The 21,991-nt window shown below is 57.2% G+C and overlaps 1 protein-coding gene across 1 annotated transcript in view; it reads right to left on the bottom strand.

The window, feature by feature from the left end:
- DDR1 (discoidin domain receptor tyrosine kinase 1) overlaps positions 1–21,384 on the bottom strand; it is a 296,382-nt gene extending 274,998 nt beyond the window's left edge. Inside the window, exon 1 of the mRNA XM_078641698.1 lies at positions 20,576–21,384. The gene's annotated coding sequence lies outside the window, so the exon portion shown is untranslated. The remainder of the gene's footprint in view (positions 1–20,575) is intronic.
- Between the last annotated feature and the right edge of the window lie 607 nt (positions 21,385–21,991).

Genomic DNA, 21,991 nt, shown 5'->3' with positions numbered 1-21,991 from the left:
GAAAATCGCTCCCCCCTGTGATAGAAAGCTGAAAGTTGGTACAGACCATCGTCTTTGTAATAGTAATCATATAAGAGCGAGACCCCAAGTGGATCTTATCTCTGACATCATATAGACGTCATAGCAGAGCGAGACACCAAGTGGATCTTATCTCTGACGTCATATAGACGACTATGACGCCATACAGTCTAATCGAAATCAAGAATGGCGACAAATATCAAACTATTTTAAATCTTCCGATTTGTGTCAAATCCGGCACAAAAGATCATGTGTACACGTCCATGCACGTCATGTGCATGCCCACGTTGGGTCTAGTCTCTGACATCATAAATATAAATCCAAAATGGACGCCTATAAGGATGCCAGGAATAAGTAAGACACACTGTAGCGAAAGTAAACTTATAATTTGTATCATTTGTTTCCTCATTGTAATTAAACAAAACAAGACTATATTAAACCCTGATAACATTTCTATAGTATGAAAGAACGATGATTCGTATGTATACTGTCTTAATCTTGGTGAGTTTCCACTGTGAAAGCAAAGGTCGGTGCGCGGGAGGCTCGCCTTTGAGCATGGCTTTTTGCACCCACAACAAGTCACTTCTTTGCACGCCTTCGATGCCTCCGATGCCTCCGACGCCGCCGATGCCACCAATGCCTCCGATGCCTTCAATGCCTCCGATGCCTCCGATGCCTCCGATGCCTCCGATGTCTCCGATGCCTCCGATGCCTCCGATGCCTCCGATGCCTCCGATGCCTCCGGTGCCTCCGATGCCTCCGACGCCTCCAATGCCTCAGACACCTCCGATGCCTCCGATGCCTTCGATGGCTCCGGTGCGTCCGACGCTTCCGATGCCTCCGGTGCCTCTGACGCCTCCGACGCCTCCGACGCCTCCGACGCCTCCGACGCCTCCGACGCCTCCGACGCCTCCGATGCCTTCGATGCCTTCGATGCCTCCGACGCCTCCGACGCCTCTGGTGCCTCCGACGCCTCCGATGCCGTTGACGCCTCCGACACCTCCGATGCCTCCGATGCCTTCGATGCCTCCGACGCCTCTGGTGCCTCCGACGCCTCCGAAGCCTCCGATGCCTCCGACGCCTCCGATGCCTCTGACGCCGCCGACGCCTCCGACACCTCCGATGCCTTCGACGCCTCCGATGCCTTCGACGTCGCCGATGCCTCCGACGCCTCCGATGCCTTCGATGCCTCCGACGCCTCCGATGCCTCCGACGCCTCCGATGCCTCTGATGCCTCCGATGCCTCCGATGCCTCCGACGCCTCTGATGCCTCCGACGCCTCCGATGCCTCTGATGCCTCCGATGCCTCCGATGCCTCCGACGCCTCTGATGCCTCCGATGCCTTCGATCCCTCCGACGCCTCCGATGCCTCTGATGCCTCCGATGCCTCCGACGCCTCCGATGCCTCCGATGTCTCCGATGCCTTCGATGCCTCCGACGCCTCTGATGCCTCCGATGCCTTCGATCCCTCCGACGCCTCCGATGCCTTCGATGCCTCCGATGCCTCCGATGCCTTCGATGTCTCCGATGCCTTCGATGCCTCCGATGCCTCCGACGCCTCCGATGCCTCCGATGCCTTAAATGCCTTAGATGCCTCCGATGCCTCCGATGCCTTCGATGCCTCCGATGCCTCCGATGCCTTCGATGTCTCCGATGCCTTCGATGCCTCCGATGCCTCCGACGCCTCCGATGCCTCCGATGCCTCCGATGCCTCCGATGTCTCCGATGCCTCCGATGCCTCCGATGCCTCCGATGCCTCCGGTGCCTCCGATGCATCCGGTGCCTCCGACGCCTCCAATGCCTCAGACACCTCCGATGCCTCCGATGCCTTCGATGGCTCCGGTGCGTCCGACGCTTCCGATGCCTCCGGTGCCTCTGACGCCTCCGACGCCTCCGACGCCTCCGACGCCTCCGATGCCTTCGATGCCTTCGATGCCTCCGACGCCTCCGACGCCTCTGGTGCCTCCGACGCCTCCGATGCCGTTGACGCCTCCGACACCTCCGATGCCTCCGATGCCTTCGATGCCTCCGACGCCTCTGGTGCCTCCGATGCCTCCGACGCCTCCGATGCCTCCGACGCCTCCGACGCCTCCGACGCCTCCGACGCCTCCGATGCCTTCGATGCCTTCGATGCCTCCGACGCCTCCGACGCCTCTGGTGCCTCCGACGCCTCCGATGCCGTTGACGCCTCCGACACCTCCGATGCCTCCGATGCCTTCGATGCCTCCGACGCCTCCGAAGCCTCCGATGCCTCCGACGCCTCCGATGCCTCTGACGCCGCCGACGCCTCCGACACCTCCGATGCCTTCGACGCCTCCGATGCCTTCGACGTCGCCGATGCCTCCGACGCCTCCGATGCCTTCGATGCCTCCGACGCCTCCGACGCCTCCGACGCCTCCGACGCCTCCGATGCCTCCGATGCCTCCGATGCCTCCGACGCCTCTGATGCCTCCGATGCCTTCGATCCCTCCGACGCCTACGATGCCTCCGATGCCTCCGACGCCTCCGATGCCTCCGATGTCTCCGATGTCTCCGATGCCTTCGATGCCTCCGACGCCTCTGATGCCTCCGATGCCTTCGATCCCTCCGACGCCTCCGATGCCTTCGATGCCTTCGATGCCTCCGATGCCTCCGATGTCTCCGATGCCTTCGATGCCTTCGATGCCTCCGACGCCTCCGACGCCTCCGACGCCTCCGATGCCTCCGATGCCTTTGATGCCTTAGATGCCTCCGATGCCTTCGATCCCTCCGGGATGGTTTTACAAGTGGTACCATTACTCCATCAATCTGCTCCCAGCCCCAGTCATTTACATTTGGCATGGGCACTGAAGTCCGACCCCAAACATGGCCCCTTGGTACGCACATTGCTGAGCATGTTGGAGCAGAGCGTCTTGTGTAGGTGGGATGTTTCTATAGTTCTGTTGCCACTTGCAAACAAGCACTGGCGACCACCGTTTATGTCATGCAATGGACAAGTGCGGCTATACAATAGCACAATGACTCTCTCGGCACTTCACTGCAGGCCCTCGGGCGGGTGTGTGTGCTCCTCTGGCGGGTGTGTGCTCCTCGGGCAGTTGTGCTCCTTCGGCGGGTGTGCTCCTCGGGCGGGTGTGCTCCTCGGACGGGTGTGTGTGCTCCTTGGGCGGGTGTGCTCCTCGGGCGGGTGTGTGTGCTCCTCGGGCGGTTGTGTGGGCTCCTCGTGCGGGTGTGTGTGCTCCTCGGGCGGGTGTGCTCCTCGGGCGGGTGTGTGTACTCCTCGGGCGGGTGTGCTCCTCGGGCGGGTGTGCTCCTCGGACGGGTGTGTGTGCTCCTTGGGCGGGTGTGCTCCTCGGACGGGTGTGTGTGCTCCTTGGGCGGGTGTGCTCCTCGGACGGGTGTGTGTGCTCCTTGGGCGGGTGTGCTCCTCGGGCGGTTGTGTGTGCTCCTTGGGCAGGTGTGTGTGCTCCTCGGGCGGTTGTGTGGGCTCCTCGTGCGGGTGTGTGTGCTCCTCGGGCGGTTGTGTGGGCTCCTCGGGCGGGTGTGCTCCTCGGGCGGGTGTGTGTACTCCTCGGGCGGGTGTGCTCCTCGGGCGGGCGGGTGTGCTCCTCGGGCGGGTGTGCTGGCACCTCAGAGTGACCTTGGCTGCAGGGCCTTGTCATGGCACTATCATGTGTTGTGTTGATACGGTGTGGGGGGGGGGTAGAAGTGTTTGAAAACACTCGACAGAGAGAGTGACGCCTCCTCTGACTGCCATGACCCAGGAGTGAGGGGAAACTTCAGACATGAGACAACCGTAATACTCTTCCATACTCTCTGTCCCTAACCCTACACCTGAGGTGACCTCACACACCCTAAAGAGTGACTATTCATAGTGGGGTTCGCTGCAGGCTGTGTCTGTGGGGGGTGCCTTGTAAAGACACCATAAACAAGCATTTGCAATGCATTAGGTCTCGCATTAGGAAAGTTTGAGCTATTGGTATTGTAAATGACACATTTTATTTATGTGTTGGTTTTGAAAATAGCGCAATTAATAGCTTTGTCATTTACAATGCCAATACTTTTAACTTTAACAAACGTGACACCTATAGCATTTGTAATGCAACATGTTTTGTATTTACGTGACTTAGATGTATTGCTATTACAAATAACAATGGCTTTTAATTTGTTTTAAATAATTAATACTTAAATAAAAGTTATTGTAATTTATAATGGCAATAGCTTAAACTTTTGTAAATAACTTTTGTGAACATTATGTTCAGTGTATTTTATTGTGACGAAAATCCAAGAACAGAAGTGAAATATTAACATCTTTTTGTGACATTTGTAATAAAACTTGAAACATTGAGAGAAAATATTTGAACCAGTTTTTTTTTTTTTTAAATATATTTTTATTGCAGAATCAGGAAGAAACACAACCAACAAACCAACCCATGCACCAGCGGGTCCCATCATAGAGCACTATTGCAATGCAATACACAGCCGATTAGCCCACATCCCGGAGGCTGGGCGGCGCGTCAATGAAGCAGTTCGCTGGAGGTACCTCGGTGCATGCCCTATGCGGGACACGGGTCAAGTGTAGTCCTTCGTTTCTAATTTAATCCCAAAACAACCAACCATCTCCTCCCCACCCAATCCCAGGTCACTTCAATGTCTTATCACAAAATCAACACGACTACGTTCCTGGGCCATCCGGTTCCGGGAAGTCGCTGGCAACCCACCCCTTCCCACAACTCCTACTCTAAGCCCCCCCCCCCAACTGCTGCTAACGCGGGTATCTCCAATCCCCTCCTGCTCTAGGTTGACAACTATCAGGAAGTTGTAACAAACAAGCGGTCACATGGAATCCCTGTTCATAACTGATCAGTTTCGTCGCCTTCAGTTAAGTGGTCCCTCAATGCCTGCACCACCATCTCCCATGACCGTGCCAGATCCAAGCTCTTTTCATTACCCGTTCTAGTCGCCTGGCGCATTCGTGACACACTCTCACAGCCCGACCACTTCACCAATTCGTTCCTCCACCTCCGTGCAGACAGCCCCTCTTTAGACTTCCAATGCCAAGTGAGTTCTCGCTGCGCCAGTATCAGACCCAACCCAATGAATTTACTCGTCACCTTGGTCTTTTTGGTATGCGGGAACCAAAGAAGCAGGCACGCGGCCATGTCAAAGTCCACCTCCCGATCCGTGACAGCATTCAAGAGGTCCCCCACCTCGGCCCAGTAGTCCCCTAACCTCGGGCAACCCCACAGCATGTGGTCAAGATCTGCCTCGGGCTCCAAACATCTCGGGCACATGGCGTCAAGCACTTGGAAGTGTCGACGTAACCTCTCCGGGGTCAAATATGCCCTATGGAGCACAAAATAATGCACCTGTTGGAATCTCGCATTCCTTGTCTCTTTCCAGGCCCTGTGTAGTACCTGACCCCAAACAGAGTCCGGAATTGGCCTACCGATGCTGGCCTCCCAACGCGACTTCAACTCGACCAACGGAGCCAGACCCCCGTTCAGCATCCTATTGTGGAGGCAGGTCACCGCCTTGACGGTGCCCGCAGCCATCACCACATATTGGCACACCGCCGACACCTCCGGTTCAGCCAATCCGCCCCCCCAGTGCTTCCGCAGAGCCGCGACCACCGCCGCATGCAGCAAGAAGGAACCATTCGGCAGGCCGAACTGCTCCTGCAAGGTCTGGAACGGGGCCAGCGTCCCATCCACATACAGGTCACCTACCATCTGCAAGCCCAGGTCCTCCCACTCCAACAATTGGGACCAATCACCCCCGTGCGGTAAGGCAGTGAGCATTCCCAACGGAATCTCCGGGGCGTACGGCCGGCGCTTCCCAGCCCTTTTCATATATCTGTTCCAACACAATCTGAGTGTCCACTCCTCCATCGTGACTTCCCTATTGGCCAGTCTCTGTTGCATCACGATAGACGACAAGACATGCCTCTGAACGCCGACCCCCCGGCCAACCTCGGGCCCCCTGAATTCTCTGGCCACGTTCTGCGTCAGGACCTGGAGCTGCGCTGCCAAATAGTATAACTCGTAGTCGGGGACGGCCATCCCTCCCTCACACTTGGGTCTCAGCAGGGTGGTCAGTGCCACCCGTCTGCGACCGTGGCCCCAGAGAAAACCAGTCACCATCGTCCTCAGCTCCCGAAAGATGCCCTGCGGGATCCACACCGGCAACGTTCTAAAATAGTAGAGCAGTCTCGGGAGTGCTACCATTTTCAACAGCGCCACTCGGCCCAGTACAGACAGCGGGAGGGAGGCCCAGAAGTCCATACTGCCTCTCAACGCCCTAATGCAGCGCCCCACATTCCCCTCAAGGAGGTCCGCCGTGGCATGGTAGATGCGCACCCCTAAGTACAGAAAACAAGATGGTTCCCACACCACCGGCCTCGTGAGCTGTGGGCAGAGCGTGGCCTTCCGCAGCGGAAACACACACGTCTTAGTCCAGTTCACCCTGAGGCCTGAAAGCCTCCCAAACCTGCCCAGCATATCCACCGCGCCTTCCAGAGCCCTTCAGCGTACAACAATATATAATGCGAGTCAAGTCCCTGCGTAATCCCGTCGTAAACAACTCCCAGCCTTGCCTGTGCCGCTAAGGGTTCCATCGCCAGAGCAAAGAGCAGAGGGGATAGCGAGCAGCCCTGCCTCGTGCCCCTACATACCGGGTAAACCGAGGAGACCAGCGTCCCTAGCCGCACCCGTGCCTTAGCCGATGAATAGAGCACTCTTGTCCAGCCTCGGAACCCCTCCCCAACCCCGAACTTCAACAGCACACCATCTAAAAAATCCCATTCCAAACTATCAAACGCCTTTTCAATATCAACCGCCAGCACCACCGGGCCCGGATCCGACAAGGCAGCACTATCAATGACCTCAATCAGCCGACGGATATTCATCGAGGTACTCCTGGAGGGGATGAATCCCGCCTGATCGCTATGTACCAAAGAGGTCATCAATGGCAGGAGCCGGGTGGCCAGGATTCGGCTCAGAATCTTATAATCCACAGTCAACATAGACAACGGACGAAAAGAAGCGACATCTAAAGCATCCCTGCCCGGTTTCAGCAGGGGCACAACCAGCGCCTCCGTCATAGAATCAGGCAGTCGCCCCAGTTCTTTCGCCTCCGCATATACAGCCTGCAGTCTGGGCGCCAGCACTTCGATAAATTTGGCGTAGAACTCGATCGGCAGCCCATCCACCCCAGGGGTCTTATTCCGCGCCATATGGCTAATCGCCCCTCTAATTTCGGCCAGGGTGACAGGGCCCCCCATACCCCGGGCCTCCTCCTCATCCAATACCGGCAAAGGAATCTGATCTAAATAATCGCTAATGTCCGTGGCTTCCACTTCGAGGTGGCTGGTATAAAGGCCCGTGTAGTAGGATTGAAAGCGCTCCAGGACCACGGACTGCGAGCAAACCACCACCCCATCCCCCTTTCGTACACTCAGCACCGGACAACCCCTAGGGTTCGGATCAGCCAGCTTCGCAAGGAGCGTGCCCACCTTATCACGTTCCTCATGCACTTTCACCGCATACAACTTATAGTCATAGCACCGCAGTCTCTCTGTCTCAGTCGCCACCGCTTCCTTAGCACGCAACAGGCTGTCCTGCAGCTCCGGCTTCTCCGGACGCTGCTGTTCCACCCCTCTCAGCACCGCCTCCGCTTTCGCGAGGTCAGACAGCACGGTTCCCCTCACAGTCAGAAACCGGCCCATGCATATCCCCCTCACCACCACTTTCATCGCATCCCATTCATTCGCTCTGGTCGCCGTCGACCCAGCATTGATCGCGAAATAGTCGTCAACGCTTTGACGGACCGTATCGCAGAACGCTGGGTCCTCCAACGTCTCCGGGCGGAGTCGCCATGTGGGGACCGCCGATCTCGCCAACTGCCATTGCACCGAAATCAGCAGCGGGTTATGGTCCGAGATGGTTCTAGACAAGTACTCAGTGTGCCGCACCACCTTCGCCAGAGACTCACAACACAGCACCGAATCCAAACGAACATGCAGATCATGCAGCGCCGAGAAATAGGAGTAGTCCCGAGTGTCGGGGTGCTGCGCCCTCCATACATCCACCAAGCCCCATCTTTCCTGCCAGTCCCGCCTATGGGTCGCAAGTCTGCGCACTGGGGAGTCCACCAAAGGCGGATGTGACCTGTCCAACTGCACATCCGTAATGGAGTTAAAATCCCCTGCCAGGAGGATAGGGCCTGCCAAGTAGCACGCCAGTGAGCGCGACAAGCTCTCAAAGAAGTGGGCCTGCTCAGCGTTGGGGGCATAGATGTTACACAGCACTACTTCCCTACCATACAGCCGTCCCTCCACCACTACATAACGACCCTCCAGATCTATTTTCTGACTCGTGACCTGGAATGGCGTGCCTGCTCTGACCCATATCAACACTCCCCTGGCAAATGCCGAGTAAGTCGTGCCAAACACCTGACCCCGCCACCTCCTCTGCAATGCCCCGCATTCCTGCTGTGTCAAGTGAGTCTCCTGAAGCATCGCTATCTGAACGCCCCGCCTCACCAAGTAGGCATGCACCTTGTGGCGCTTGACCATAGTACGAAGACCCCGGACATTCCATGTGACACATTTCAAATTAGGTAACGTCCCCATAGAGCATCAAACCCAACAGTGGCGCACGCCAATAAATGTGACCCGCATCGCAGCAATTGTACAACCCCCTCAAAACATCCCCTGCAACTCCCACCCTCCCCCTCCCCAGGACAGGGCCTAGTAACCCAGCTTCAGCCCCGTTCCAAACCTCAAACACCCCACACATCACACTAATCTGTGGTCGACACCACAGAAGACCTTAAGGGTCTGATGGGGACTATGGAGCCCCGAACCAGGACGACAGAGCAACCACCCCGCGCCCATAGCCCCGTGCTGCCAATGCAGCCCCATACCTGGCAGTCCAATAGAAGTCAGGAGCGTCCAGGCCATACCAAAGTCCAGCCGCCACAAGCCTCACCCATTAAAGATACCATCGGATGTCTGTGGAGTAACCTCCGGCCCCTGCGCTCCCCCCACCTCTGAGTCCTCATCACCAGTCTTCAAACCTTCACTCTCCGAAGCCGAACCCCTGGAGGCGTCCTCTTGCTGCGATCCCGTTATGCACGCTGTGGCCTCCAACGCACTCCGTCTATCGGCCAGCATTTGCGCCTCTCGCTCGGCCCGTTGACGTCGATTCCGGGAGCGGATGCGCTGCGACTTCCTGACCCTGACCGGTTGTTCCCGATCTCTGGCTGGCCTGTGCGCCCGATCCGTCCCCGCTCGATACAGTTCCAGCCAGGACCAAGCTGCATCGGGCGTTTGGAAAAATTGAGTCTTGCCGTCAACGATGATCCGCAGCTTGGCTGGAAAAAGCAAGGAGTATTGAATCCCCTCCTCTCTCAGCTCCTTTTTCACCGACAGGAAAGAAGCTCTGTTCCGCTGCACCTCCTGCGTATAGTCCGGAAATATTGTCACCTTGCTGTTGTCCACTTGGAAGGGCCCACGATCTCTCGCCTTTTGGATCAGCAGATCCCGATCCTTATAGTGCAGCAGTCTGGCCACCACCGGCCGGGGCGGTCGGCCCTCCAGGGGAGGCTTCGCGGGCACCCTATGCGCTCTTTCCAGAGAGAAGAAGGGGGACAGGCCCTCCGGCGCCACCACAGTGCGGAACCAGTCTTCCAAATAGGCCACTGCATCATCCTTCTCAATTTTCTCCGGAAGCCCCACCACCCTCATGTTGTTCCGGCGGTTGCGACCTTCCGCGTCCTCCACCCTACGCTCCAAAGTCGCCAGTCGATGGACAACGTCATCAAGTTTATGCTCCACCGTGACCACCGCTGGTTTCAGCTCCTGGAGCAGTTGTTCATTGGACTTCACCCGGTCCGAGAGCTTGGCGTGGTCCGCCCTCAGCAGGCCGAGCCCGGACGCCACCTGCGCAATATCCTGGCGCAGCTCCTCCTTCGTAGCGGTTATCGCGGCTAAGATTGCGTCAAGGCGGCGGTTGAGCCTCTGTTCTTGCGGCGAGGACTCCGTCGGGAAGCCGCCAGTCGCGTCCTCCGGCCTCCGGCTCCCCTGTCCAGATGGCTCGGCGTCGCCATTTCCCTGCGCGGCCATCTTGGATGCAGATATTCGGCCACTCGAGCAGCCCCTCCGGACAGAGGCGAGGCCCACCAGAAACGCCCAGCGGAGCACCCCCACGAGCGCGGCTCACCAATCCTCAGGACAAGCGGGGGCTCGCGGCGTCAACTGCACCCCACGCACAATCCTCCGACCAGATCCAGTCCGGAAGTGCGCTCCACGGTGCCCCACAGTTACTCAGGAAACACCCGCAAGGCCCACCAGGGCTAGGGGGGGCAGAGTCCATGAAAGGGGCGGCCAGTGAATCAGGCAAGGCCCCGGGCAACACCGGCCCCCGTGAGACACTATGCGCCGTGGGGCTCAGCACCACGCCACCAGCCCGGCGCGTCCTCGCCGTCCAGCGGGCGGGACCCCCGCCTCCGATCGGGCCGACAGCCACCTCCAATTCACCGGGCCCCTGGATGTCGAGGCGCCGTGGGCGGCCGCCCCCCCCAGCGCCCCACCAGCTCACTGTCCACTTCTGCGTCCCGTTGGCCCTTATGACGGGTCAGCCAGCGGGTGGGCGGCCTCCCAGGCCAGCAGTGCCTCTGCCGGCACAGCGCAAGTGCAGGCTCCACTCCTCTGCCATCCCAGGATCAGGTGGGGGAGGGGCACCACACACGCCGCACACGCCGGCAATTCTCCGCCGGTCTCCTCCACGGCGCGGGGTCCGCTCCGATGGGCCCCCGCTCTGCTCACAGCCGCACAAGTGCTCCGCAGGAGCCTATAGCCGCACCGGTGCCCCACACCGCTCCGCTCCCGGAGCTCTCAGGCAGCCGGCGCCGCCATCGTGGCTTTGTCCGCTCGCCAAGCGAGCTGAGCACCAGGTCCGCCCGCGGCCACCGGCCAGGGTCCCGACGGAGCCAAACGCTCCTCAACAGGTCACCAGCCCCCCGGACCACGATTCCAACCGCCAGGCAGCTCGGGGCGACGGTCAGCAGGAGAAAAGACGGGGCATGGCGCGGAGCAACTCGCTCACGCAGCCATCCCGGTCGGCGCTGTAGCCACGCCCCCCCAAAATATTTGAACCAGTTATTGTTGAATGGTTGCACAGATTGATACTGTGGTGGCGCTGAGTGATGTTGTGGTGGCGACGAGTGATGCTGTAGCGTTCAGTGATGCTGTGGTAGCGCATAGTGATGTTGTGGTGCCCCTGAGTGATGCTGTGGTGGTGCGATAGATAGAGTGAGTGCGCTAGATAGATAGAGTGAGGGCGATAGATAGCTAGAGGGAGGGCGAAAGATAGCTAGAGGGAGGGCGAAAGATAGCTAGAGGGAGGGCGAAAGATAGCTAGAGGGAGGGCGAAAGATAGCTAGAGGGAGGGCGATAGATAGATAGAGTGAGGCCGATAGATAGATAGAGTGAGGGCGATAAATAGATAGAGTGAGGGCGATAGATAGACAGAGTGAGGGCGATAGATAGATAGAGTGAGGGCGATAGATAGATAGAGTGAGGGCGATAGATAGAGTGAGGGCGATAGTGAGGGAGATAGATAGAGTGAGGGTGATAGATAGAGTGAGGGCGATAGATAGATGTGTGTGTGTGTGGTTGTGTGTGTGGTTGTGTGTGTGGTTGTGTGTGTGGTTGGGTGTGTGGTTGGGTGTGTGGTGAGGTGTGTGGTGAGGTGTGTGGTGAGGTGTGTGGTTGGGTGTGTGGTTGGGTGTGTGGTTGTGGTTGTGTGTGTTGTTAAGTGTGTTGTTGAGCGTGTGGTTGAGCGTGTGGTTGTGCGTGTGCGTGTGCGTGTGGTTGTGTGCGTGTGGTTGTGTGTGTGGTTGTGTGTGTGTGGTTGTGTGTGTGTGGTTGTGTGTATGTGTGGTTGTATGTGTGTGTGGTTGGGTGTGGTTGATAGAGGGAGGGAGGGCGAGGGAGGGAGGGCGATGGAGGGAGGGCGATGGAGTGAGGGCAATAGATAGAGGGAGGGCGATAGATAGATAGATGGAGGGTTGATAGACGGAGGGCGATAGAGTGAGGGAGGGTGATGGATAGATAGAGTGAAGGAGGGCAATAGATAGATAAGAGTGAGTGAGGGCGATAGAGTGAGTGAGGGCGATAGAGTGAGTGAGGGCGGTAGAGTGAGGGCGGTAGAGTGAGGGCATGAGGGCAGTAGAGTGAGGGCGGTAGAGTGAGTGCGTGAGGACGGTAGAGTGAAGGCAGTAGAGTCAGGGCGTGTGGGTGGTAGAGTGAGGGCAGTAGAGGCGGTAGAGTGGTAGAGTGAGGGCAGTAGAGTGAGGGCGTTAGAGTGGTAGAGTGAGTGCAGTTGAGTGAGGCCGTGAGGGCGGTAGAGTGGTAGAGTGAGGGCGGTAGAGTGGTATAGTGAGGGCGGTAGAGTGGTAGAGTGAGGGCGGTAGAGTGGTAGAGTGAGGGCAGTAGAGTGAGGGCGTTAGAGTGGTAGAGTGAGTGCAGTTGAGTGAGGCCGTGAGGGCGGTAGAGTGGTAGAGTGAGGGCGGTAGAGTGGTAGAGTGAGGGCGGTAGAGTGGTAGAGTGAGGGCGGTAGAGTGGTATAGTGAGGGCGGTAGAGTGAAAGCGTGAGGGTGGTAGAGTGGTAGAGTGAGGGCGGTAGAGTGAAAGCGTGAGGGTGGTAGAGTGGTAGAGTGAGGGTGGTAGAGTGAGGGCATGAGGGAAGTAGAGTGAGGCCGGTAGAGTAGTAGAGTGAGGGCAGTAGAGTGGTAGAGTGAGGGCGGTAGAGTGAGGGTGGTGGAGTGGTAGTGTGAGGGCGGTAGAGTGAGGGCCTGAGGGCAGTAGAGGCGGTAGAGTGGTAGAGTGAGGGCAGTAGAGTGAGGGCGTTAGAGTGGTAGAGTGGTAGAGTGAGGGCGGTAGAGTGGTATAGTGAGGGCGGTAGAGTGAAAGCGTGAGGGCGGTAGAGTGAAAGCGTGAGGGCGGTAGAGTGAGGGCATGAGGGAAGTAGAGTGAGGCAGGTAGAGTAGTAGAGTGAGGGCAGTAGAGTGGTAGAGTGAGGGCGGTAGAGTGAGGGTGGTAGAGTGGTAGTGTGAGGGCGGTAGAGTGAGGGCCTGAGGGCAGTAGAGTGGTATATTGAGGGCGGTAGAGTGTAGGTGTGAGGGCGGTAGAGTGGTAGAGTGAGGACGGTAGAGTGAGGGCATGAGGGCGGTAGAGTGGTAGAGTGAGGGCGGTAGAGTGGTAGAGTGAGGGTGGTAGAGTGAGGGCATGAGGGCAGTGGAGTGAGAGCAGTAGAGTGGTAGAGTGAGGGCATGAGGGCAGTAGAGTGGTATATTGAGGGTGGTAGAGTGAGGGTGTGAGGGCGGTATAGTGGTAGAGTGAGGGCGGTAGAGTGAGGGCGGTAGAGTAAGGGTGGTAGAGTGAGGGCCGTAGAGTGAGGGCGGTAGAGTGGTAGAGTGAGGGCGGTAGAGTGGTAGAGTGAGGGCGGTAGAGTGGTAGAGTGAGGGCGGTAGAGTGGTAGAGTGAGGGCGGTAGAGTGGTAGAGTGAGGGCCGTAGAGTGGTAGAGTGAGGGCGGTAGAGTGGTAGGGTGAGGGCGGTAGAGCGGTAGAGTGAGGGCGGTAGAGTGAGGGCGGTAGAGTGAGGGTGGTAGAGTGAGGGCTGTAGATTAGTAGAGTGAGGTTGGTAGAGAGGTAGAGTGAGGGCGGTAGAGAGGTAGAGTGAGGGCGGTAGAGCAAGGGCGGTAGAGTGAGGACGGTAGATTGTTAGAGTGAGGGGATCAAAAATCAAACATTTTGATATAAACAGACAAAAAACAGTTATACATTCATAAATGTGAACAAAGTCAAAAATATCAAAAAATAATAATTAAATAGAAAAACAATAGCAAAACAATATTACAACTCCCTCGATTACGTGCACGTGAACATGCCAGGTGCGAAGCCATGGGGATTTCAGCTTTGTTTCGGTCCAATTAAACAAACACGCCTGAAAACAATGATTTGTAAATGAAAAGTCCAGGACGGTGAAAATGCTGCCACAAAGATGTGTTGGGATGTATGATGATACATCGCTAACCGCCACAACGCCAGCAATGACCACGCCGTTTTTACATCGCAAAAGGCATCACATCGCGCGCATTCAGTGCGCATGCTGTTCCCACGCTATTGTAGTGTATCTGCCGCTTTAGGCAAATACATCGCCGGTCATCACATTGCATGTGGAGGAGTGTGGCTCAATGGTTAGAGCAGCAGACCCTGATGCAGAGTTCTGGCCAGGGACCAGGGTTCGATTCCCGCCTCGGCGGGGTCTCGGGCTCAATTTCCTCGGACCGGTTAACTCTCGCCTCGGTGCCTACTCGAATCACGGGCCCCACGCTGTAACTCTGGGCAATAGCTTGCTTAGCCTCCACACCGGCCCCAACAGCGCTGGGATGCCTGGCTTCACCCTGGGGGAGCCCAGGAGTGGACACTTCACAGGGGAAGCCAGGAGGGGTTCCACAGCGGTATGAGTATCAGCGCCAGGAAGCCGTATAGGCGACACCGCAAGTTGACCGTCTGGTGACAGTGCGCTCTATAAGTACCATGACATTTACATTTACATGCTAGAAAATCGTTTTCCCGAAAGTGTTTATTATAGTCCAGACTTATGGATTGCACGCATCTGCCATCTTCCGTGTTCGTGCATACTATCTCCCATCTGCCATGTCCTGCAGCACCCCGGTGTCTATTGGTATGACGTCACTGCAGCACACGCATCTTGCATCAGTCATAATGCGCATCTGTCATCTGCACGCATCATGCATCCTTTGCTACTATGTCACCCATGTACCCCTGCTAATTGCATAATAATTTGTATTGATAGAAGTGATCGGCACCTGCCATCTGCCGTGTTCGTGACCCCCATGTCATCTTGCATCAGTGGGTCTAAAGGGATATTTTTGTATAGTTTAAAAGTAATGTTTTTCCATGTTCAATACATTTAATTGCTAATTGCATATTAATAATGTTTTTTTCATATTCAATACAACTGCACGCAGCAATAATTTGTAATGAATGCAAGTGATCGGCATCTGTATCAGCATCTGTATCAGCATCTGTATCAGCATCTGTCATCTTCACCATCTGTATCACTCGCATCTTACATCTCACCGGTCATATCTAATGTCACGCATAATGTCTATCTTCGCACTCCGAGTTCAATACAAGTAATTGCTAATTGCACAATACTAACGGTTTTTTCTTATTAAATACAACTAATTGCCTAATATTTTTTATGAAATACAAGTGATCGGTGCACGCATCAGTCGCCTCCCGTGTACCATCTCCCATGTCATGGCAGCAGCCACGTGGCTATTGGTATGACGTCACCGCATGCCGTTGAAATCTGCATATCATCTTAGTCTGCGTACAAGTGATCTCCCATGTTATCTGTCACCTCGGCAAAGTCATCTAAGTGGGACGCATCAATAACTTTTATTGAGATCTACATCTCGTCTGATACAAATCTCGGCACTCTGCGTCTGATACACGCGATCTCCATACATCTCAAATCTCGGCACTATGCGTTTTATACATCAGTCATACAACGAATTGCTAATTCCATAATAATTTGTAGTATTAAATACAAGTGATCGGTGCATGCAACTAATTGATAATCAGTCACCTCCCCTCCGCTGTGGCTATTGCTAAGACGTCACCGGCACAGTAGTCACCTCCTGTGTACCATCTTCAATGTCATGGCAGCACCCCCATGCATCAGTGGCCCGCATCAATAATTTTTATTTCGGCACTCTGCGTTTTATACATGTTGGCACTCCGCGTCTGATACAAGCGATCTCGGCACTCGCGCATTGTCATGGCTAGCGAGGTTAATGTGAATGCGCATTAGTAGCATGCGTTCTAAAACCATGCGATGTAATGGTTCCTGTGATGTGAAAGTTGCGTTGCCATGGCAGTGCGTGAAAACACCGTCGATGTAATGGGTGTTTCCCGTCACTTAGCAGTATTGTTTCTCAAATCGGACTAAGAAAATTGGTAGAAAGCTGTAGCTGATATTAAAAGTTGAACCTAGCGCCACGGAGATGCCAAAGGGCGCAGTGTCACGTGCCACGCCTGTAGCCAGTTTGGGGCTTTTAGCCAACACCGTTTACTATTTTTGGACAGGGCTTGTGTTTAGACTTAATGCGTGTGGGCTTTCAACAGTTTCCAAATAAAATCGCTTTCCGCCTATCGGACTGAAACTGTCTGTCTCAATGCATTACACATGACATGCGGCTGTCTGGCTTGTCTGTCCGGTGTAACGAATTTCTATTTAACGTGACATCTGAAAATAAAATATAATTTGAGTCAGAACCGAGCAGGGCTGGAGCAGATCGGCTGAAGCCGGAGGTTCGCATTCCTCTTCTAAAGCAAAAGCACGCTCACAAGAACAAATCGGACATTGAAAAAGCGCGCATCCGACTCGTGTCCACATTCAAGTAAGCACAAGAGGTATACTAAAGTATACAAGAGGGTCTCGATGCTCGACCTAATAAAGGAGCACACTCTGCCGAGGCGGCCCTCTCTGGGGTCCGGGAGCTGGCCAGGGCACTGCTCTGGGGTACTCTGATTAGCCAGGTGGCACCGCTCTGGGGTCCTGGGACTGGCAGGTGGTGCCACTCTGGGGTCCTGGTAATGGCAGGTGCCCCCGCTCTGGGGTACCGGTATTGGGTAGGTGGTGCCACTGTGGGGTAATGGTCAGGTAGCCCCACTCAGTGGTACTGGTACCGGCAAGTGGCCCCACTCTAGAGTCCTAGGACTTGCCAGGGGCCCGCTTGGCGGTAAAAGTGTATTTGGAAGCAGGTAACACCTTTTATGGCAATAAACATCCATTTCAAATGGGAAAAGGGCATCTGTGTGTGGCCGAGTAAAACAAGGCTGTAAACAGCAAGAGGTTCAACAAGGACAACAGGAAAGAATACACAATAAAAGTAGTTCCTCAGTCACAGCACGATCTGCAGATGCACAACAATCAAGCTGAAGCAATCAGTACTTGGTCCATGCTCCAGCTGAAAGAAGAGGAAGAGAAGCCGGCACTCGCCGGCCAATTAGAAGCCAGCAAATGAGAGTGACAGTGAAGCCAACAAATGTTGAGCAACGGGCGGCTTGCAAGCCCTGCTTGGATACAATATCTCTCGCAAGTGCGTGAGCGGTCACAGGCGAGACCTAAAGACGGGGCAGTGTCCGCTGCAGGCGAGGGGAAGAGAGCACTAGTTGCAGCTCACTGGGGGTACAAATGGTCAAAGACCCCAATTAGGGACCGAGGCACCACAGTGCTGTTTCCAGGACTGACGACCCTTCCTGCTGGGCTTTAATCTGCCCCAGTGCTTCTGGGAGTAACCAGCGGAGATGTGTTTCGCCGTCATGGAGGCACGCCTTGTTCTGAGTACGTCCGTGTGTGGTGAAGGATATAGGTACCCCCTCCCCTCACCCAGTCCCCCAAGAAGTCTAACCATGTGGCTTTGAACAGCAGAGCAGCAGACATGGGGCAGGTAAGGGAGGTCACTCCAGGATGGGGGAGGGGCAGAGGGAGCCGGCCCCACCCCCGTGAGGTGTGTGAAATGACGTACACATGTGCACTTCCTAGGCTCACCCCATACATTGCAAGAAGGCCCTTGGATGTCATTGTGATATTCACATACCTGCACACTCTGGGGTGGCTGGAAGCACCAGCTTCAGGCCGCACGCAGATCTTCGTTACAGTGAAAAGTTCCCTCTCGGGCCCTGGAAACTGGTCTCAGCCCTGGCAGAAGTGTTCAACCAGCACCAAGTGACTGTGCCAGCGGGGGCATAGCAGCCAGCCCTGCTGAGAGAACCCCCCCCCCCTCCCCGAACCCTGGTCTGCAGGTAACTGGGGATATGTCGCAATGGCCTGTCCGGCGTACCCCTGGGGGTGGACACAGGGATATGTCGGACGGATCACCAAAACATTTCAGACACACCCCCAGGAACAGATCCGGGTTGAATCCACCATCGTTCTTTGCCACCCCAGTTCAGACACAGTCATATGCAAATCAGTCTTGCCCCTGCGCCCAATGGGAATAGTCCCGCCCGAACTGCCAAGCCAGGTGTTCCCTGAACCGGAAACAAGCATCCTAGGAACGGTTTCGGGGTTTCACCTTTCATCAGGCAGGCTCGCTTGACTGCAATGGCATGAAGTTCATTCAAAGTGAAGCTATCCTGGCTGCTGAGGGGTGATACCTGGAAACCGGTCCCAGGATGCTTGTTTCCGGTTCAGGGAAGTCCTGGCCTGGCAGTTCGGGCTGGACTGTTCCCATTGGGCGCAGGGTCAGAGCTGATTTGCATATGGCTGGACCTAAACTGGAATGCCATGGTGAGCAAAGAAACGACGGATTTAGGTCCAGGTCTCTGTACTGGGGTGAATGGATGACATTGTTCTGCATTCTGTCCATCACCTGTTGTTTTTGCATTTGTAGGACGGGCCCATGGCTGGGTGGCTAAAAAGTGCACATATATAGAGCCCTACAAACCCCAGCGTCAGAGCCCCCCCCCCTCACAGGCTGGGGTGGGAACTGTTACCGAAGACACCAAATGTGTAAAGAATAAAACAGTGTAAACTCTGAGCCACCCGAGAGAACTCACAGGGCGGGGCCTCTGCACACCTCAAGCAGCGGCCATGACACCTGGGCCACTGACGGCTGCACTTTAATACAACTCAGGGGGTTCAGCGCTTGCGCCGGAGACCTGCCTGAACGTCTCCCTCAGGGCCCCTCCTCTGCTCTCCCTCGGGGCCCCTCCTCTGCTCTCCCTGGGCCCCTCCTCTGCTCTCCCTCTGGGCCCCTCCTCTGCTCTCCCTCGGGGCCCCTCCTCTGCGCTCCCTCGGGGCCCCTCCTCTGCTCTCCCTGGGCCCCTCCTCTGCTCTCCCTCAGGGCCCCTCCTCTGCTCTCCCTCAGGGCCCCTCCTCTGCTCTCCCTCGGGGCCCCTCCTCTCCCTCAGGGCCCCTCTTCTCCCTCGGGGCCCATCCTCTGCTCTCCCTCGGCCCCTCCTCTGCTCTCCCTCAGGGCCCTCCTCTCCCTCGGGGCCCCTCCTCTGCTCTCCCTCAGGGCCCTCCTCTCCCTCGGGGCCCCTCCTCTGCTCTCCCTGGGCCCCTCCTCTGCTCTCCCTGGGCCCCTCCTCTGCTCTCCCTCGGGGCCCCTCCTCTGCTCTCCCTCGGGGCCCCTCCTCTGCTCTCCCTCGGGCCCCTCCTCTGCTCTCCCTCGGGGCCCCTCCTCTGCTCTCCCTCGGGGCCCCTCCTCTGCTCTCCCTCGGGGCCCCTCCTCTGCTCTCCCTCGGGGCCCCTCCTCTGCTCTCCCTGGGCCCCTCCTCTGCTCTCCCTCGGGGCCCCTCCTCTGCTCTCACTGGGGGCCCCTCCTCTGCTCTCCCTCGGGGCCCCTCCTCTGCTCTCCCTGGGCTCCTCCTCTGCTCTCCCTCGGGGCCCCTCCTCTGCTCTCCCTCGGGGCCCCTCCTCTGCTCTCCCTCGGGGCCCCTCCTCTGCTCTCTCTCGGGGCCCCTCCTCTGCTCTCCCTCGGGGCCCCTCCTCTGCTCTCCCTCGGGCCCCTCCTCGGCTCTCCCTCAGGGCCCCTCCTCTGCTCTCCCTCAGGGCTCTTCCTGTCCCTCACCTCTCTCCCCCTTCCCCCCTCTCCCCCCTCACCTCCTCCCCCCTTGCCCTCCCTCACCTGCACTGCTGGCCCCGCCCTCCCGGCTCTGCTCACCTCGGGCCTCTCTCTATTTCCGCAGTTTTATAGCGCGAACAAGCCAGGGCGGAGGCCTCGGGGCGCTTCACACGAGCCCCGGGTACAGGACACGAGGACGCACTCAGGGAGAGGTTCAGGGAGAGCGGGGGAGCTGCCCAGGATCACAGGCTGAGGAGTCGACGCCGGGACTCGAACCCGAGTCCTCAGCAGTCGAGAGGGGAGCTCTTATTACGCGTCACATCAAGAAGGGGAGGTAGAGATAGAAGTGTGGGGTGGGGTGCAGGGGATAGGTGTGGGGTGCAGGGGATAGGTGAGGTGTAGGTGAGATGGGGGCGGGGGGGGGGACATCTTCACGGTTTTGGGGGCCCTGGGCCAAACATATTTTGGGGCCCTGTTTGGAGCAGCTTTGAATTTATGATTAAGTTTCGGCTCTGTCGCGCCCTCTTTGGCGGGTCCCTGGCACTGCACGCGCGCACCTGTCCAAACTCTAAATCTGTTTATATCTAATATTCGGGACAGTGATGTTTTCAGTCTTGTAACTCAGCAGCAGCTCACTAATATTACCACAAATAATCTTATCTACACCCCTCCTAGTTTGCATTTGTGAGGCACTGTTTTGATATAAAAGAAATGGACGTTGACAATGACACAGAACCCACGGCAAGTGCATGAAAATAAGAGGGTATTTAAAACAATCCGTTTCGGTCATCAGGGAAAGACTCTGCGGAACAGAAGTGGCTCTATCAGGGGCCCCCTGAAATGCTGGGGCCCTAGGCCAGAGCCCCTTCTGCGCATGCCTTAACACGTCTGGGGGGGGGGGTCTTACCTGGCTGCAAAGTTCTTCCAGACGTTGTTTTCCAGGAGCCACAAACTTCCACAACGTGAAAACCCGCTCCGAATCCACAGGAGACAGAACTCGGGGCTTTACTCCAGGCACCCGCGATGTCACGCAACACCCTGTGATCTCACGCGGCACCCCGCGATCTCACGCATCGCCCGGAACCCCGAAACGTGCAAATCCAGGCGCAGCCGAAATCCAGGAATCCTCCGCTCTCCGCCCCCGCTCGACCCTCCGGAGCGGTGAAGTCTTTGCCCCCCTCCTGGGGCCCCGAGATCCTCGCCCCCTCCTGGTCCCCGCACCCCACTGGTCAAGAGCTGAAGCAGAGGCCCCCTGGGGCGGCCCGGGGGCTCCTGCAGGATGCAACCAGTGCCGGCCCCGACACAGGCCGAGGGGCCCCGAACTCAGAGGGGCCCCAACACAGGTCCAGGCTCCTGGCGCAAAGCGAAGGGCCTGGGGCAGTTCGGCCGCTCCTTGCGCGCTCTGGGGGTCCGGGGCAGAGGGTCCTGCACACTCCTGCGTGTCCGCGCGCTCCTGGCGCTCTCCCGGGCACTTGCCCCGGTCCGGGCAGGTTCTCCTGGTGTTTGCGCCTCTCACAGGGCCCGGGGCAGCTCAGAGGGCCCTTCTGCAGAGTCCGCGCACTCCTGGGGCAGTTCTGGGGGTGTCTGCTCACTCCAGGGGCAGTTCTGGGGGTGTCTGCTCACTCCAGGGGCAGTTCTGCGGTGTTCGCTCTCCCTGGCACTGGCCCCCGCCGGCTCCGGAGCAGGAGTCGCGCTTTGTGCCCGTGGAGGAGGGGAGCGGAGGCGGCCCCGGGGGCGGGGAGGGCTGAGCTCCGGCTGAAGGGCAGAGACAGCCCCGCCCGCCGCGCACAGCCCGGCGCGGCTCAGCTGTTCACAGAGGGAGGAGGCGAGGGGGATGAGGGGAGGGGGCTGCAGGCCCTGGTGGGAAAGGACGAGGAGACCCTCTTCACGGACTGGGGGATCCCTTGGTTCGAGGAGGGTAGAACGGGAGCCCACCTTGGGGTTAAACTGGGGGCGCCTTCTCTTGCACGTGGGTGAGGAACCCCACGTTTTGGGGGTGCAGGGCATGACTGGGGTCGGAGACTGCTACCCCCCCTTTCTCTGGTCCTAATGCCCCCGCTTCAAGATGCCCCCGAGGTTTGAAATGGTTAATTTGCCCCGTGGCAACACACACACTGGTGCGTTAGTGATTTCACCCCTTTCTGCCCCAGAAACTCAAAGATGAGAACACTGTCCAGGTGAGGAGAAGCCCCCCCGCGGTGAGAGAGAGACCCGCACTGATCCAGTGAAGCAGTGCTGCTCTGAGCCAGGCTCTTACATGCAGTGCACTGAGGGTCAGGCCCCTCTACTCCCAGTGAAGCAGTGCTGCTCTGAGCCAGGCTCT

The sequence above is a fragment of the Lissotriton helveticus genome, chromosome 5_1 (assembly GCF_964261635.1).
Source record: "Lissotriton helveticus chromosome 5_1, aLisHel1.1, whole genome shotgun sequence".
NCBI lineage: Eukaryota > Metazoa > Chordata > Amphibia > Caudata > Salamandridae > Lissotriton > Lissotriton helveticus.
Note: the sequence above shows the minus strand (reverse complement) of the source record. Positions and strands in the feature narration are given on the sequence as shown.